The sequence below is a fragment of the Lepus europaeus genome, chromosome 2 (genome assembly GCF_033115175.1).
Source record: "Lepus europaeus isolate LE1 chromosome 2, mLepTim1.pri, whole genome shotgun sequence".
Taxonomy (NCBI): Eukaryota; Metazoa; Chordata; class Mammalia; order Lagomorpha; family Leporidae; genus Lepus; species Lepus europaeus.
Window position 1 is genome coordinate 111,047,974 of NC_084828.1, and position 16,149 is coordinate 111,064,122.

A 16,149-nucleotide genomic window follows, 5' to 3' on the forward strand; every position below is an offset into this window, starting at 1 on the left:
AGCATTTGGATATAGATGAAGAAATGAGGTTCAAAGAGATGAAGGAACTTTCCTTGAGTCACATAGCTAATTAGGTGGACTTAAATCCAGTGTGGTCTTCCAATTTAAACAGAGATTGGCTTAGGTACATGGTTTATAGATTACCTGAATTTATTGTGACATTGTGAACTAAGACTATCAAATAGGAAGGCGAAGATGTTATAAAATAATGATTCTACCATATAAGTGAGGTGTCTTTATTGCTAGTTCTAGAAATGCCAATGAATTTGTATTTTTACAAACAAGTTCCATATGAAATTCCCATGTGGCACCTAGTTTGGTGATTGCTGCTCTAACCTGTGAACTCCTTATGTTTCAATTCTGCATCCCTCCTATAATCATTCATTCATTTAACAAGTATTTATTGGACAATTACTCTGTGCCAGACACTATGCTTGGTACAGCAGATGCAGCAGGGAACAAAGCAGAGTCCATATGCACATGAAACTTACATTCTACAACCTACAAGGTATGGCTGGTTCATAGCAGGTGCTTCAATAAATGTCTGTCATCAATATAAGATATTGTTTTACTCCTTTGCTGGAGGACTCAGTAAAAATCTTGAGGAAAGTACATAGATATGAGGTATCTATATAGGAGCTTCATTTATTCTTGGTCTTTATAACAAATGACTATGGAGAAGTTTCAATATGAGGAGGATATTGTACAAACCCTAAGCTGGTCATATTTGGTTATGGTCATTTACTAGCATCTTGAGCATATGGAAAATATGTCTCTGTCTGTATACATGTGTGCATGTATAAGCATAGATTCAGTGTGAGCATTACCTTCCTTCAATTGTACAGTTTTACTCAAACAGACAAAGGACATAATTTGTGTGGTGTTATTTGGACATCTATGTTCGAATTCTCCAATTTAGAGAAGAAAAAGGAAAGCAGGACAGTTGGCTTCCTTTGGCTGATGTTTTTAAGTCAATAGAATCGCCTTGAGTCGTTGTGTATGGCTAGAAATTCTGCTGTATCCTGGGGATTCGGCAGTGAATCAGGCACCTGTGCTCCTTGCCTTCGTCACAGACAACACTGTGAGGGCTGTGGGGTTCTGGTGCAGGTAGGCTGCAATAATCTTTCATATGCAGGTTCACATAAATTTCAAGTATGCTGGTTGCTTGTTCTTTTTATGATTCACCAAATCATTGCAGAAGTTTTGTTGTTGTTATTTTGTTGTTTGGTGTGTATATTTTGGTATGATTAATATAATGCTGTCTCTTGGAAGGATTTATAAGGCTCTTCTTTACTACCTAGAAGAAAGTCTGCTCAACTGGTTTTTCTTGAGCCAAGTATTTTCATTTGACTCTTTAAGCTAGCTAATCTTTGAAGAAAAATGCAGATATGTCCTTGTGTTGGAAATGGCGTAGAGATCCAGAAGGGTTAATTTAAAAATTCGTAAATCTTTTGTACCATGTAAATTAATGCCTGCAACCTTTTTTTTTCCAGGTGACTTATTGTGACTCAGCTATGTCCAAATAAATGCGTCTATTTAGGAGAGTTCAATACTACCAAAATTTGACATATTAAGAGTCTCTATGGCTCATAATATTTACCAGGGATGTGGACCACCCCCTGTTTTCTCATTATGCCAAATAATGGAAAGTGGAAATCACCCTAATCCTTTCTGCTGTGTCTGCCGTACCTCTGCAAATATGATAAACTCAATCCAATTAAAAGTCATTACCTCTCCAAAGCTTGGCCACAGTCTATAACTCTTTGTTTTACAATCCTCTCAATTATCTGTCTTTATCACAAGTAGAATTTTTAGCAATCTTCTGCTTCAGTTTTCTAGTAATGAAAGGAATATCACTGTTGGTGTTGAGCACCACAGTCCTTGTGTTCCATTCACTTGTCTCTATTTAATGAAGCATTACAGTATGTAAGTTAATTCTTCACAAGTATTTATCTTATCTCCTCAATTAGATTCTAAGTCCTTCAAAATCAGCAGTTTCACTTTATTCTTGTTTGTGACCTCTGATGGTACTTTGCATGTAGTAACCTTGTTGACTAAGTGATAAAAATTTGAAGGCATATGTTGGATCATGTTTGCTAAGATTCAATAGTGATGATGAGTATTAAGAAGTTGCATAAAGCAGATATATTAATACAGCTACAGAAACAAAAAATAGCACAGGCAGCAACAGCACAAAGTCTGTTAAGCTATATAATTATTCTATACCCTTCTGGTAGCTTTCCTGCTTACAGTGGATTTTCTTAATATAATATACTTTTTTGCATTTAAAAAATAGATATATAATGTTGATAGGTATTTATAGAATACAGTGTGATATTTCAGTACATAATTATGATGTATGGTGATCAAATCAGAGTAATTAGCATTTCCATCACTTTAAACATTTATAATTTGACATTATATACTGTTGACAGAATTATTTCCAAATTTTTCACTTGAGTAGTCATAGCACACATAGATTTACAAGGGTTCATCCATAATATATTTGAGTCAGCAAGCATCTTAGATATTTAGATGAGTAAGCTGATAATTTTCTGGCTTCTTTAGCACTTAGATTTTACAATGCTGTGAACAATTATATTTCAATTATCGTGAAGTCACAGCAATATGATTCCAGAAGGTTTTATTTAACTTAACTAGCATAGCAGTAGCTTATTAAAACAGTTTGTTAAAGAAGATGTATTGGAATAAATCTTTACTTTTTTTTTTCTCTGTTTTTGAGGTCTTTTTCTTCCCTCACCAAATAAATACAGATTCTAAAGTTTATTTTGCCACTTTGGCTTTTGGTTAAGTTACTTCGACAAGTGCAGGTATATGTGGATGTGGATGTTATTTGAAAGAACAAAATACATAATCGAGTGGGTATTGTGGGACACCAGAGAGCCATGGGGCTGCCATTTCTCTGACAACGCTCGCTCTGGATTGGAGCCGTGGGAGGTTCCCATGTGATTGTATCCAGTCTTCCTTCCAAATACACGGCCCTTTTGAGGTCAAACAGAACCATCCTGGTCTGTTTGGAATAATTTCCTTTTCCAATGAGGAGATAAGTGTGTGGTTTGGATCATTTTTGGGCCGGTGGAAGTTCCACTGACATCACAGCAGCCTCACCTGAGTCACAGTAGAACTTACAGGATTTTTTCAGTGAGCTAGTTCAAGCAGAAATGCTTTTTTTATTAGTTACATGACACACAAGCCATTGACTTCTTCATGTGATTTTCTCTTGGCTTATTTTGTAATAGAAATATGAGTATGTTGTTTTAGAACCTATTAGTTCCATCATTTTGGAGTTATTCAGAAACAGTAGTAAGAGTAAATGATCCTGGTTTTAATCCTCACAATTAGAATTTGGTGATGCTCAGAAATAAATATATATGACAACTGGATGTGCAGCAATAATCAAAATTAGAGGTAGGGGCCGACACTATGGCATAATGGGTAAAGCCACTGCCTGTAGTGCCAGCTTCTCATATGGGCAATGGTTTGTGACCCAGCTGCTCCACTTCTGATCCAGCTCTCCGCTATGGCCTGGGAAAGCAGTGGAAGATGGACCAAGTGCTTGGGCCCCTGCACCCACGTGGGAGACCTGGAAGAGGCTCCTGGCTCTTGGCTTCAGATGGACCCAGCTCCAGCCATTGCAGCCATTTGGGCAGTGAACCAGTGGGTGGAAGACCTCTCTTTCTCTGTCTCTCTCTCTTTCCCTCTATCTGTCTGTCTCTCTCCCTCTGCCTCTCTGTAACTCTGCCTTTCAAATAAAAATAAATAAATCTTTAAAAAATATATTAGAAGTTTAGGGACCAGCATTATGGTGCAGTGGGTAAAGCTGTCACCTGCCATGCTGGCATCCCATGTGGGCACTGATTCCTGTCCTTGATGCTCCACTTGGCCAAGTATTTGGGTCTCTGCCACTTATGTGGGGGACCTGGATAATGCTCCTTGCTCTTGGCTGCAGCCTGGCCTAGCACTGGCTGTTTTGGCCCTCTGGGGAATGAACCAACAGTGGGAGGATCTCTCTCTCTGTCTCTCCCCCCCCCCCCAATAACTATGATTTTTAATTAAATAAATAAAAATCTTAAAAAATAATATTGGAAGTTTATTTTTCAAAGATGTAGAGATATATGGTTTCAGTCAGTTGAAATCCAGAGATTCTGTAAGATTGGCATGCCTAGTTGCAAAGTTACTTATACTTAACTCTGAAGACTCATTTCTCTTGCTAACCTCGTCTTAGACTTTTATTGTATTACTGTGCATCTGCTGCTATCTATCTTCACTTCAAAACTGTAAGCTACTTGAGGATAGAATTTATTGTAAAATTTTTGTTTACTTATTTGAGAAGGAGAGAGAGAAAGAAAGAGAAAGATATCAAGGGTTTTCCCATCCACTGATTCTCTCATCAAATGCCCACAACAAGTGGGGCTCATCCAGATTGAAGTCAAGAGAAGGAAACTCAATCCAGGTTTTGGTAGCAGGAATCTAATTATTTGAGCCATCACTACTGACTCCCTGGGTCTACATTAGTAGGAAATTTGGAGACAAGAGCCGGAGCTGAGAACTGAACCCAGGCACCCTGGCGTAGATATCTTAACCAGCATCTTTATGGTTAGCCTCAACGTACTGCAAGGGCAAAAACTTTTAAACTTTTATTCAACTTTGTATCTACCCTTTACAATTTGCACGGTTCCAAGCACAACATGGTACTGCATAGATGGTTTGGAATGTGTAAATGAACAAGTCTGAGTGGCGGCATCTTGGACAGCAACCATCATCTCAACGTTGGGTCATCTCATTCCCCTTTTAATGCTTTTAGAAAAGGATTTAAATGTGGGTACTTTTGTAGTCTATCTACAAATTTTAAATTGGAATGTGCTGTTGAAGCACTCACACAAAAGTAGGAAAGTCTAGGACATCTGTTTAGTCCTCTACTTGTCCTAGGATGGAGCCCACCGAAGATTTTAAAAGTCATATGTATATTTATTTCATGGAGGAAACTTTATCAACCAGTGAAAAGTTTACTGGCACTTGCTGGTGATATAATGGGTAGTTTAAATCCTGCTAACTGCAAATAATTTTTCAACAGTGTTTATGATTGTGGTAGAGTTTAGTGAGGCTGAATTGCAGATAACATAAATATTTCGACAAAAGCTGGTGGTTCTTGAGCCATAAATAAATTAGACCCAGTTTGTAAATAAATTTAGTCTTTGCCAGCAAACATTTATAATCCTCTCTTGCTGCAAATGATAGTTATTTATATGGAAGAGGTTCTGAATGCCTTTTTTTTTAAAGTCCATTCTCATTAGGAGGCAGTGCCTGGTGCCCATCAAGTGCCTTAGACTGAGTGACTCAATTAGACATGAAGGATACTGTACAGACCACCTAATGCTACTAGTTATTGTACATGTTGATAATGACAATTTCCAGAGACCATACATAGTTTGGTAGTCTATGAAGTTGTCATATTATATCACTCCCTTAAATACCTAGCTTGTGTTACCACTTAGCAATGTTGAAATTACCCCCTCTCAAATCATAAGTGCTATTTGGTGTATGTATACATATATGCATAGCACATCTGTTCATATTTTTCTGCAAACATTTTCATCAAAGTGTATAATGTTTGCTCAAATTAAAAAAATCTTCCTTTATGTTTTTCAATGAAATTCTCTATCACCATGGTTTTGAATGATTTTACATTTGGTATGTGTGGTATTGGGAAACTTAATATGGGGGCCGTTGGAGCTTCGAATGGGGGCAGAAAATTGCACTCGTTGGCTACATTTAAACTTATTTTACGCTGAAGATATTCTATTTGCAATAGGGCAGAGTTGGGCTGAAATTAGCCAAATCAAGAACTCTTCCCACGGAGTCACTTTAAAATCAGAAGTCATTGTTGACTTTTAGTTACCAAACCTTGTGAGAATAAGAACCATTTCTCCTTTGTAAATAAAAACTAAACTTGAGACTCTATCCAAATTTCATGCTTTGGGGGCACTCTCTGCTTCTTATCAAGCCAAGAGTGTGGTTAGGTTAGTGTTCTATTGCTTGTTCACATTCCTTTTTATTGGCAAGCCATTGCTACAACTCCCTCTTCTGCCAGACATGCATAATTATTTTCTTTTCTTTATGTAGGTCTCCTGGCTATAAGAAAGCTCTTCTGTTTTGTAGCAGTAGGGAAGGGTCTGCAATGAGGCAGCTGTGAGAATGAATCTGAACTTAGATTTACACTGTTTATTCAGTTCTTCTGCATACCTATCTTTGTTTACCATATGGTTGAAAGGAGATCTCAACCTCATTTACTTTTTGATCTTCATCTTTGGGGGGTTGTTTTGAATATTTTCACCCAGTATGTATTAGAACTCAGTCTTCCTGCCAGAAAATGCACTTTTCTCCTCTCTTTCCCTTAGCCTGTAGCTCCTGAGTTTTGGTCTCTCCTTTGGAGGCAAGAGGGATCTCTGCCAAAAGCCACCGAGCCACACTTAGGTAATTATAATAAACAAGTTGGGGCTCTCATTTCACATGCAGAGCCGAAGGAAGCAGAGCTGTGGCCAAAAGGATCCCAGCTGCTCCTCCATCAGCAATGGCACATTAATGCTCCCTCATGTCTCTGCCCACCTTTAAACACTTTTTTTTTTTAAAGAAAAGGAAGCAAATCAGGTCACTCTTTAGCAAGTGAAGGGGTGTAGCTTTCTTCTGAAACCACCATCAACAACATAAACAAATTAGAGGCAGTAAACCACACATTCTACCCACACATAAACCACAGTCCTCACCAGAGGGCAGTCTACTTAATGTGAGAATAACAGCCCAGTTTTATAAGCCTCTACTGGGAATAAATTCCAGTTCCACTGGTTAGAGCAAGGTTAGGCAGCCAGAGTACAGTCTCTGCTAGGTTACATGTTGGAAGAGATCAAACCAATTAGTCTCAAAGTATCTTTCCAGGAAATAGATTTTATAAGCTTCTGATACATCAAACTTGGACCATCTTTGGTTTCCATTGTGGTTTCCATGGGGTTGATTGAGCAGATTGCACCTGGGGATGAACTTGTCCAACATGCTTATTTTATGGATCAGGAAACAGGGACCCCAGACGACCATGGCCCTCAAGCTCTGTCTCTCAAGGTTACTCCAGGACTTGATGACACGTTGCCAAATCCAGACCTCCGTGCCAGGCCATGGGCCACTCCTGCTTTCTCCAAGTGCAAATGGTATGGTTTATGATCCACCATCTTGACCCATATGGGAGTTGTAAAATATGCTCTATACCTTCCTGATGCTGATATGCTTCCTTTCTTGACAATGGTTAGTCCTCAACTAATGTGTCCAGCCCTAAACTAATGTGTTCCGTCATCAGTAAATTCCTGCCTGTGATAGTCTTTTCTTAAATACCTGTTTAAACAGTAATTTAGATAAGGGCGTCCCATTTGTGTGCAACAGGAAATGCCTGCCTTCTTTTAGATATGCTGGCAAATAATTGCTGTAGATATGGCCTGAATACTGAAAGGCTGTACTCTGGTCATTTCAGACTGCCTGAGAAGTAACCACCCCATCGTCTGAGACATAAATACACAGCATTTCTGCTTTATTCTAAATGAATCTGAAGGAAAATCACTTTGGGGATATAAAAAGCTTACAAAAAAAAGCCATCAGGTCAGAGGTTGCCCAAAGTCTCTGAAACATTTGTATTGTTAAAAGAAAGTCAAGGCACATAGTCGTAATATAAAAGAAACATTATGTGATATGTGATAAGTCTGTTCTTACCTGGTCATTCCAGTGGGTATTGGTGACTGTGACTCCTTAACAAGAGAATAAGCCAAACATTAACCAGGTCATGCTTTCCTTTGGAATGGTACAGCACTTTAATGTCTTTATTTCAGCTGTTTTAGATTCTGTAACTAGATACCAAAGGGCTTTATGCATACATCAACTATGAATTTTCTAGCAATTTCTTTCCATAATCACTTGAAAAAAAGATTCAATTACTGAAGAGAAACTTTTGAAAGTGGCCTCATTTCATAATACCTTAGCAGCCATCAGTTTAACCTCCTAACCATACTCGTTGAGTGAAACAACTGGGAGATTCCTAGCAGAGTGGCAAAATGCTCAACAAGGTTGAAAAACCTCGGGACAAACAAGAAGTATGACATAACATTATGAGTGCTCGTTGATCTATTTCTTTCCCAATTCCTTGTAATATTCTTTCCCAATTCCTATACTATTCTTTGCCATCTCCTTTTCAGCCTTGCCTTCCAACCCATCTTCTGTTGAGGCTCTTTTTGATAGCCCATCAATGGAATATTTTTAGGAAACACTAGGGACTGGGGTAGGTGGTGAGGAGTTTCATAAGGAAGAGAGGGACTAGCATGGCACAAGGAAGTAGCAACTGCAAGAAGTGCAAGGAAGCTTAGAAAGTCATTAAAAAATTCCATGCGCCAAGTCATGTTGACAGATTATTTCACAAACATAATGATCTCTAGAGACACGGACTCTCTAAATGCAGTCCATTGTCAAAGCACTCCATTTAAGTCTATTTGCTTCTCACCATTCTCTGGAGGGGGACCTGAAACCTATGTCCATCAACACCGTGTCTTCTTATTCTAGTAGGTACAACTACTTGTATTTTCTACGCTTGTACCCCTGGACCCTTAGTATTGTCTTAACAGCTTGTTTAAGTCAGTTTTCTGAAAATTCGTTTTCCTTATTTTTGCTAGTTTCCTTTCTTCCTTTCGTTGGGATCTTAAATTTCATTATCTTGGGGCCCTTCTCGCAGAAGATTTTGCTGGCCAGTTATAGCCTCCTTCTTTGTTCTGTTTGTGCATCTGGCATTACTCGGGCCCCGCCCTTTTCCCCAAGCCCAGCTCGCGTTTGTTGGCTCTGTTGCTGGTGCAGAAGGGCTGGCTCCTGAAGGCCTCTGCTTTCGCACAAACATGCCTGTGTAACTGCTCTGGAATGGTCCTAACAAGGGAAGAAGAGTATGTCCGGTCTTAATTTTGGAAGGAAATTGATGTCTTCCCCCCTCCCTTGCCTGCCCCACTGTTAGCAGCCATTGACTCCTGGACTCCTGCTCGTGCACTCACGTCCTACCAGAGGTCCCTGGTGGGGCTTTGAGGTTTGGCCGAGCCCCCTTTCCTTCTAGCGCCGGGCACACATCCTCAGCTCTCAGCCACGTGTAATCCTTCCTGTCTGCTTGCGAGTTGGGCACAAAGTACTGGTGCTTGGGCCCACCCTCTCCTTTAGTAGCAATTAACCTTTACTACAGAGCTTCCTTTGAAGTTCGCTCATGTTTTTATTACAAAACTGCAATGAGGAACATAATGGGGGGAAATGTCTAAATTTCTGAGTTACCTAATCTGTTCAATTCCCTAGCTGGGCTCCTCTTGGCAGTGGTTGCATGTAGTTATGATCTCAACCAGTCTGCCTGAGATCTCAAATCATGTTTCTGTCTCAGGCTATTTTTAAGATTAGGGAGCTATTACACATACATCCCTCTCCCCCCCCCCCCCCCAACCCAACACACAGACACAGTGCAAATGCACATGGATATGTGTATGGCTGATTACAAATAACCGATTTCTTGTCTAATGACTGCAGAAATCAGTCATACAGTCAAACTATGTACACTCGTCTATGCTTTTAATGTTACTAGTAAATCATTTAGTTGCTGAATATTTTCTATCAATGAACTCATGTGAAGAGTAGAGAGGAAAATTATGTTCCTATCACTAATGATGATGCTGAGTGATAAGTCTTATGATGGGTTCTAAATGCTATTACTAGTGAAACTTGGGATTTTGAATGGCATCTGCCCAGAGGACTTGCAGTTAAAATAGGCAGAGAGGCCAAAAGAAACAAATGGTGAGTTATATAAAACCCACAAAAAGAGAAAGCATTTTAGGCCAGCCTTGCAAATAAGAACCCAAGAATTACAAGTGAAATTTTTTCTAGCCTGACGTTTACAGGACCTCAAATCAATGAAATCATTTTTCTCTGCTTTTCACTCAGCAGTGAATCATTGGTAATCCAAGGCTGAGAGAATAGCAACTATGAAACTCAAGGAAAATATAAGGGAATTTTTCCCACCTTAGGATAGGGGAGGGTATTCTAAGAAAAATTGAAAAATCACAAGAGGGAAGTATTTCCCTACAATTTTTTAAAAATCCATTCAAATACCAAGTGGAAAGTAAGCTGGAAAAATTATAAAAACTAAATTAAAGAGCTAATTTCTTTACTATTAATAAGATATATAAAGCCCCATTGAGGGTAAAGACAGTGAACAATTTGCAAAAGAAGAAATATTATTGCCAAAAAATTTAGTCCCAATAATCACTGAGATGTGAATCAAAGTAATATAGATATGTAATTTCCCCATTTATAAAAAAGATGAAAAACAAACATAATAATAAATGCCAGTGTGATTGGTAGCAGTATAAATTGGTATACGCTTTGGAAAAGCAATCTGTCAATACTTACTAAATTTTCTTATAGGAATCTAACTTAAGGAAATTGGATTGAATGAATATAAATATTTTGTTAAAATGTTGATTTCAGTGATATTTATGGTAGCAGAAAGTTAGAAGCTACCTAAATAAATATTATGTAACTAGTTCTCTTACTGTGGATTCATGTAATGGAGTAGGAAGCTATTAAATGTAGGTTTAAAAATAGTAAAAAAAAAAAAGTGTTAAGTAAAAAAGTCACCAACACAAACTATATTCACATAATAAAGCCACAATTTTGATCAAACAAACCTTAAAATTTATCTATAAAGGAAAAAAATTGCTGAGAATTAAAAGGAGAACTGGATTTGGACACCTGGGTTAATCTCAGCTGACTTTGGAATAGCTGTTTAGCATCTTTGAATATCATGATTCACAAGATCAGAATGGAAGATTATCTTTCTCATGATCATTTACTCGTTGGATTGTTGTGTCAAAGCCAGAAAATACAGATACATCCATGGCAGTTGTTTAAAGTATGATTTCTTCAACTTCCCCTTTGCAGATTCCGACATGCTTTTTTTTTTTTTTTTTTTTTTTTTTTTTGACAGGCAGAGTAGACAGTGATAGAGAGAGACAGAGAGAAAGGTCTTCCTTTTTGCCGTTGGTTCACCCTCCAATGGCTGCCGTGGCCGGCGCACTGCACTGATCCAAAGGCAGGAGCCACGTGCTTCTCTTGGTCTCCCATGCGGGTGCAGGGCCCAAGGACTTGGGCCATCCTCCACTGCCTTCCCGGGCCATAGCAGAGAGCTGGCCTGGAAGAGGGGCAACTGGGATAGAATCCGGCGCCCCGACTGGGACTAGAACCCAGTGTGCCAGCGCTGGAGGCGGAGGATTAGCCTATTGAGCTGCGGCGCCGGCCCTGATATGCTTTCAAAATGGAACTCTCCTCAAGTGGAAACCTGTGTTAGTTATTCAGAGTCATAGAAATGAATATAATCTATTAAAAATAAAGGCTCTTGCTTGGTCTCTGGGAACTAGAACACTTAAAATTTGAATTGAAGAGGCTGATTGCCAACAGCATTTCCCAAATCGCTTGCCTCAAATCCAGCAATAAGCTTGTCTTTTTGTCTTCAGTTAATGACATGCCTAAAGGATGCATGAAGCAAATTATAGTAGCAGGCAGCTCAGCTCTAAGAAGTTACAAAGTTATTTATCTTTATGAGACCACACTGATTTATACAGCACTTCTTACCTGATACTTACCTATTGTAAATGTGCCCAATCTGTCAGTGTAACACCTGAGAAATGCTTTAATTAACTACAGTTACAGCCAAGGGAAGGGATCTAGCAGACCAGATTGTTTCCCCATAACGGAAGTTTAATGGAGACATGATAATTGAGGTACTTTGTCATTGAGGTGAAATGTTTGAGTAGCTTTTTGGATAGTTCTTGAGTAATGTACCTGGAGGCATTAGTTTATTTTAGCTTATGAAAATACTCAGTGTGGTGTGATAAACTGCATTGATTGTTGAAAATTTCATAATGCAACATTATGTTGAAATATTGTTACATGTTTTGATCTGTAAAACTGAGCAATTTTATGTTTCTGTTTTTGTCACCCAAGCCCTTTTATAATTAATTCAGATGATACCAGATTAATGGTGGCTTGAAAACAAATTGCCCGAGTTTGCATACACATTTAATGCCTGCATGTAGATGAATAGGACTGTGGGTCTTTCTGTTGGATTGGCTGGATCTATATAAATTGTTCTGTATGTTTCACTAGAATATTCTGTCATTGTAAGCAGAATTGCATTCAACTTTAAATTCAAAAACTTTTGTGCAGCAGTCTGGGTACCACCTGTGCATTTTGTCTCCATAATAGATTTTTTTTTTAAGATTTATTTATTTGAAAGGCATAGTTACACACACACACACACACACACACCCCTTCCATCTGCTGGTTCTCTCTCCCCAAATCGCAGCAATAGCCAAGCCTGGGCCAGGTCAAAGCCAGGAATTTCATCCAGGTCTCCCTGGTATTTGGGCCATTCTCTCCTGCCTTCCCAGGTGCATTAGCAGGGAGATGGATCAGAATGGATCAACCAAGGCTCAAACTGGCCCCGTATGGGATGTCAGTGTCACAGGTTGCTTAACTCGCTGCACTACAGCGCTGGCTCCAGTAACTGAAATCTAAATGCATTCATTTAGTTCAAGCATTGGGAGAGTTTGTGAGTGATCAGGGGTCATGGATCACTGGAGGGTACAGATGGGTTTTTTTGGTCTTTATCCTTTTTTTTTTTTTTTACACACAGAGTTAGACAGTGAGAGAGAGAGACAGAGAAAGGTCTTCCTTCCATTGGTTCACCCCCAAATGGCTGCTACAGCCAGCACACTGCACCGATCTGAAGCCAGGAGCCAGGTGCTTCCTCCTGGTCTCCCATGTGGGTGCAGAGCCCAAGCACTTGGGCCATCCTCCACTGCCTTCCCGGGTCACAGCAGAGAGCAGGACTGGAAGAGGAGCAACCGGGACAGAATCTGGCGCCCCAACCGGGGTTAGAACCCAAGGTGCCGGTGCTGCAGGCGGAGGATTAGCCTAGTGAGCCTCAGCACTGGCTATCCTTTTCTTTTCTTTCCTTTCCTTTTCTTTTCTTTTTAAAATACTTATTTATTTGAAAGGCAGAAGAACAGAAAGAGAGAGGGAAAGAGAGAGAAAGAGAGAGAGAGATCTTCCAACCACTGGTTCAGTCCCCAAGTAGCTACAACAATCAGTGCTGAGCCAGGCTGAAGCAAAGAGCCAAGAACTCCATCTTGGTTTCCTGCATGGGTGGCAGGGATCCAAGTACTTGAGCCATCTTTGGCTGCCTTCCCAGATGCTTTAGTAGGAAGTTGGATTGGAAGCAGAGCAGCTGGGACTGGAACCGGCACTCTGATATAGATGTCACAAGATGCAGCTTAACCCTGTGCACCACAAAGCTGGCCCTGGTCTGTATCATTTTTAAATATTTGAGATTACTTTGATAGAACTGACAATGTGGCTTGTTTCACCCTTTGAGGAAAGAGGGTACATTTTACTGGTCTTAAATGGTAATTACCAGAGAAATACTGCTGTACTTCCTCAGGTGTCTTTTTGCTTCCTATTACTTGTATGGACAAGTTTATAGAATACATGTTATCTTCCAGTTGATAGCATTTCTCCAGAAAAACAAAATCCTCATGAGGGGAGATAAATCTTTTTAAGAATTTGTAAAGTACCTTTCCGTATGCTGTAGTTGAATGTTATAATTCTAAAAAAGATTATTAAAATGTTTTTAGTTGTATCAAGACCATCAGTGATCTTTTGAATATTAGGCTAAAGTGCAAATTCTCCCTAAAGGATAAAATTAGATGTACTTTATCAAGTTTGTTTGGATCATGAAGAATATTCCTCTGAAACAAATATTTTCTTTTGATGTTGGGTTTGGAGAAAAATTTGTAATCAATTGTGTTCTATTTCTATGCTTTAAAAGTGCCTTTTAGAATCAAAAGAGTTTCCTATATTTGGTAGAAAAAATATTGACTTGGTTTAATAGTTCAATAAAAAGCTATGTGAGGTTAGTTATCTATTTAACAAGTAGTCATTAAGCATCTATGTGCATATCACTTGGAGAAGTCCTAAGTCCTGAGAATTCTGATGCCTCCCTTCAAGGGCCCACTTTCTAGTTGGGGAAATAAAGACTCACATCCATGAAACCTTAAGCAGCAATGCATACCATTTGATTACCAAACCCAGGGATGAAATTACGTAAGAACTGAAGGAAAGGGGATACTTGCATTAAACGGGATAGTGATAAGACAAGTTAGAACTTGACCTTGGAGGGTGAATAAACATTTTTTGGATGGAAAAGCAGAGCTAGCATAGCCAGGCAGGAAGCACTGAAGAAGAAATGTTTTCTGAGCTCGGAGGCCAGGGATAAGCATATTCTAGCCTGGAGCTTCATGTTCAACAGTATTGAGACTCAGGTGGAAAGAGGGAATGGTTTTAAAATGAGAGAGACTTTATTTCAAGTCTAAGGGGTTTATACTTTACTAGCAAACACTGAGTGTTACTGGAGGCTGTTGGGTAGGAAAATAGGTGTGTGAGGCAGGCTAATCCAGCAGTGTTGTACAGGCTCAGAGTTGAGGGATGGTGGAAGGACACTGGTGATCTAAGAATCTCTCTGGAGGACTATTAGAAAATTCACTTGTGAAATGTGGATTGAAAGAATTGGAGGAAGGTAAAATTCTTTAAGAACATATATCATTTAGTGACTGGATTAGAAGACAAAGGAGAGAAACTGTCTATGTTAGCCTCAAACATGGAAAATTATGGGAAAGATGATACTACTAACGGAAACAGAAAAGTTGGGAGGATAATTGATTTCAGGGTAGATGATAAAATATAAGATTTTGGGGGTGCTGAACTTGAGTGATAATGAGCTTGCATATTAAGAACCTGTATCTCACCATATGAAGTTGGATGCTGGAGTCCTTGCATGTTGAGAACCTATGTCCCATAGGTAAAAGGTTGGGACTGGTTTTAATGGCATTATCTCACTGTTTGAATCAAGAAGCATGCACGTCATTAGAAGATACTTCCACATGTACTGACATTTTGTACTCTGCAAAACTTTATGGGGCAGGAGTCATTCATTACTTGATGAACTGTTGTTAATGAATGTTATGGTTAATTTCCATAGTGAGTCACAGAAAGGTTTAGGGCAGGAACCCTGGTCTTCTACCCTCTAGTCCAGTGAACGATCTGGAAAGACTTTAACAGTCCACAGAACTGCAGGATTGATAGGAATTAAAGGTTACCCAATTTGGTCACCAACCTAAAACTGAAATTCCTCCGTATCATCTGTAACTCGTGGTTATCCGGACTACTCGAAGGATCTTCACAAAGTTCATGGGCAATGCATATCATGAAAAAAGAGCATATATTTCAAATTTTTTTTGCAACAACATAGGCTTATCTTTTGATTTTATTTTTCCAAGAATTTTTTGAAGTCCTTTGATATTAGAACCCCTGTGTTGGTAACTGGAGACAACTCATTTTACCTTTGGACAATTCTGGGTGAAATCTATCCCTTATTATTTAATCTGTGTTTCTTAGTTTTCCTCTTGAAGTTCTATGTCTCAGATAAATCTGGTATGACTTTTAGTCAATCCTGGTGGACAAGAGATATGTATTTATTTACTTTAAGACAGCTGAAATCCCCTCCAATTGGTGGTGGGAAATTCAAGCTCAGCCATTATCCTTTCCACTCTGTTTTCATACAGGGCTTAAAGTCTCATACAGTGCACTCATTTCCTCCAACTGTGGGGCTCTGCTGCTTTGAGGAGTCTGCACCCAGTGCCTGCCCTCCTGGTTCCTCTACGAGCTGCTCCCACAAAGGCTTGCCCCTCCTTAGGGCTCTTTCCTATGCAGAGACCATCTGAGCTCCACCACTTCTCAATCTGGAGAAAACTCTCTGATGCATCTAAAGGCACCCCTCCCTCACTCCCTTTCCCCTTTCAAAAGTCCATCCTATTTCTTTAATGTCTTCAGCTTTTACAAATATCCACAGGAAGCCCTAGCTTTCAGTAATTTTAGCTTTCTGCTGTGCATCAGTGACTGAGGGAAGGGAATACCAAGAGCTTGGTGACATGTTTGAAATGGAAAAGGAAAAAGAGAAAG

The 16,149-nt window shown here is 39.3% G+C and overlaps 1 protein-coding gene across 1 annotated transcript in view; it reads left to right on the forward strand.

Annotated features, from left to right (window-relative positions):
- The window catches only part of MECOM (MDS1 and EVI1 complex locus), a 603,498-nt gene that overhangs the window by 277,782 nt on the left and 309,567 nt on the right, over positions 1-16,149 (forward strand). The window lies entirely within an intron of this gene.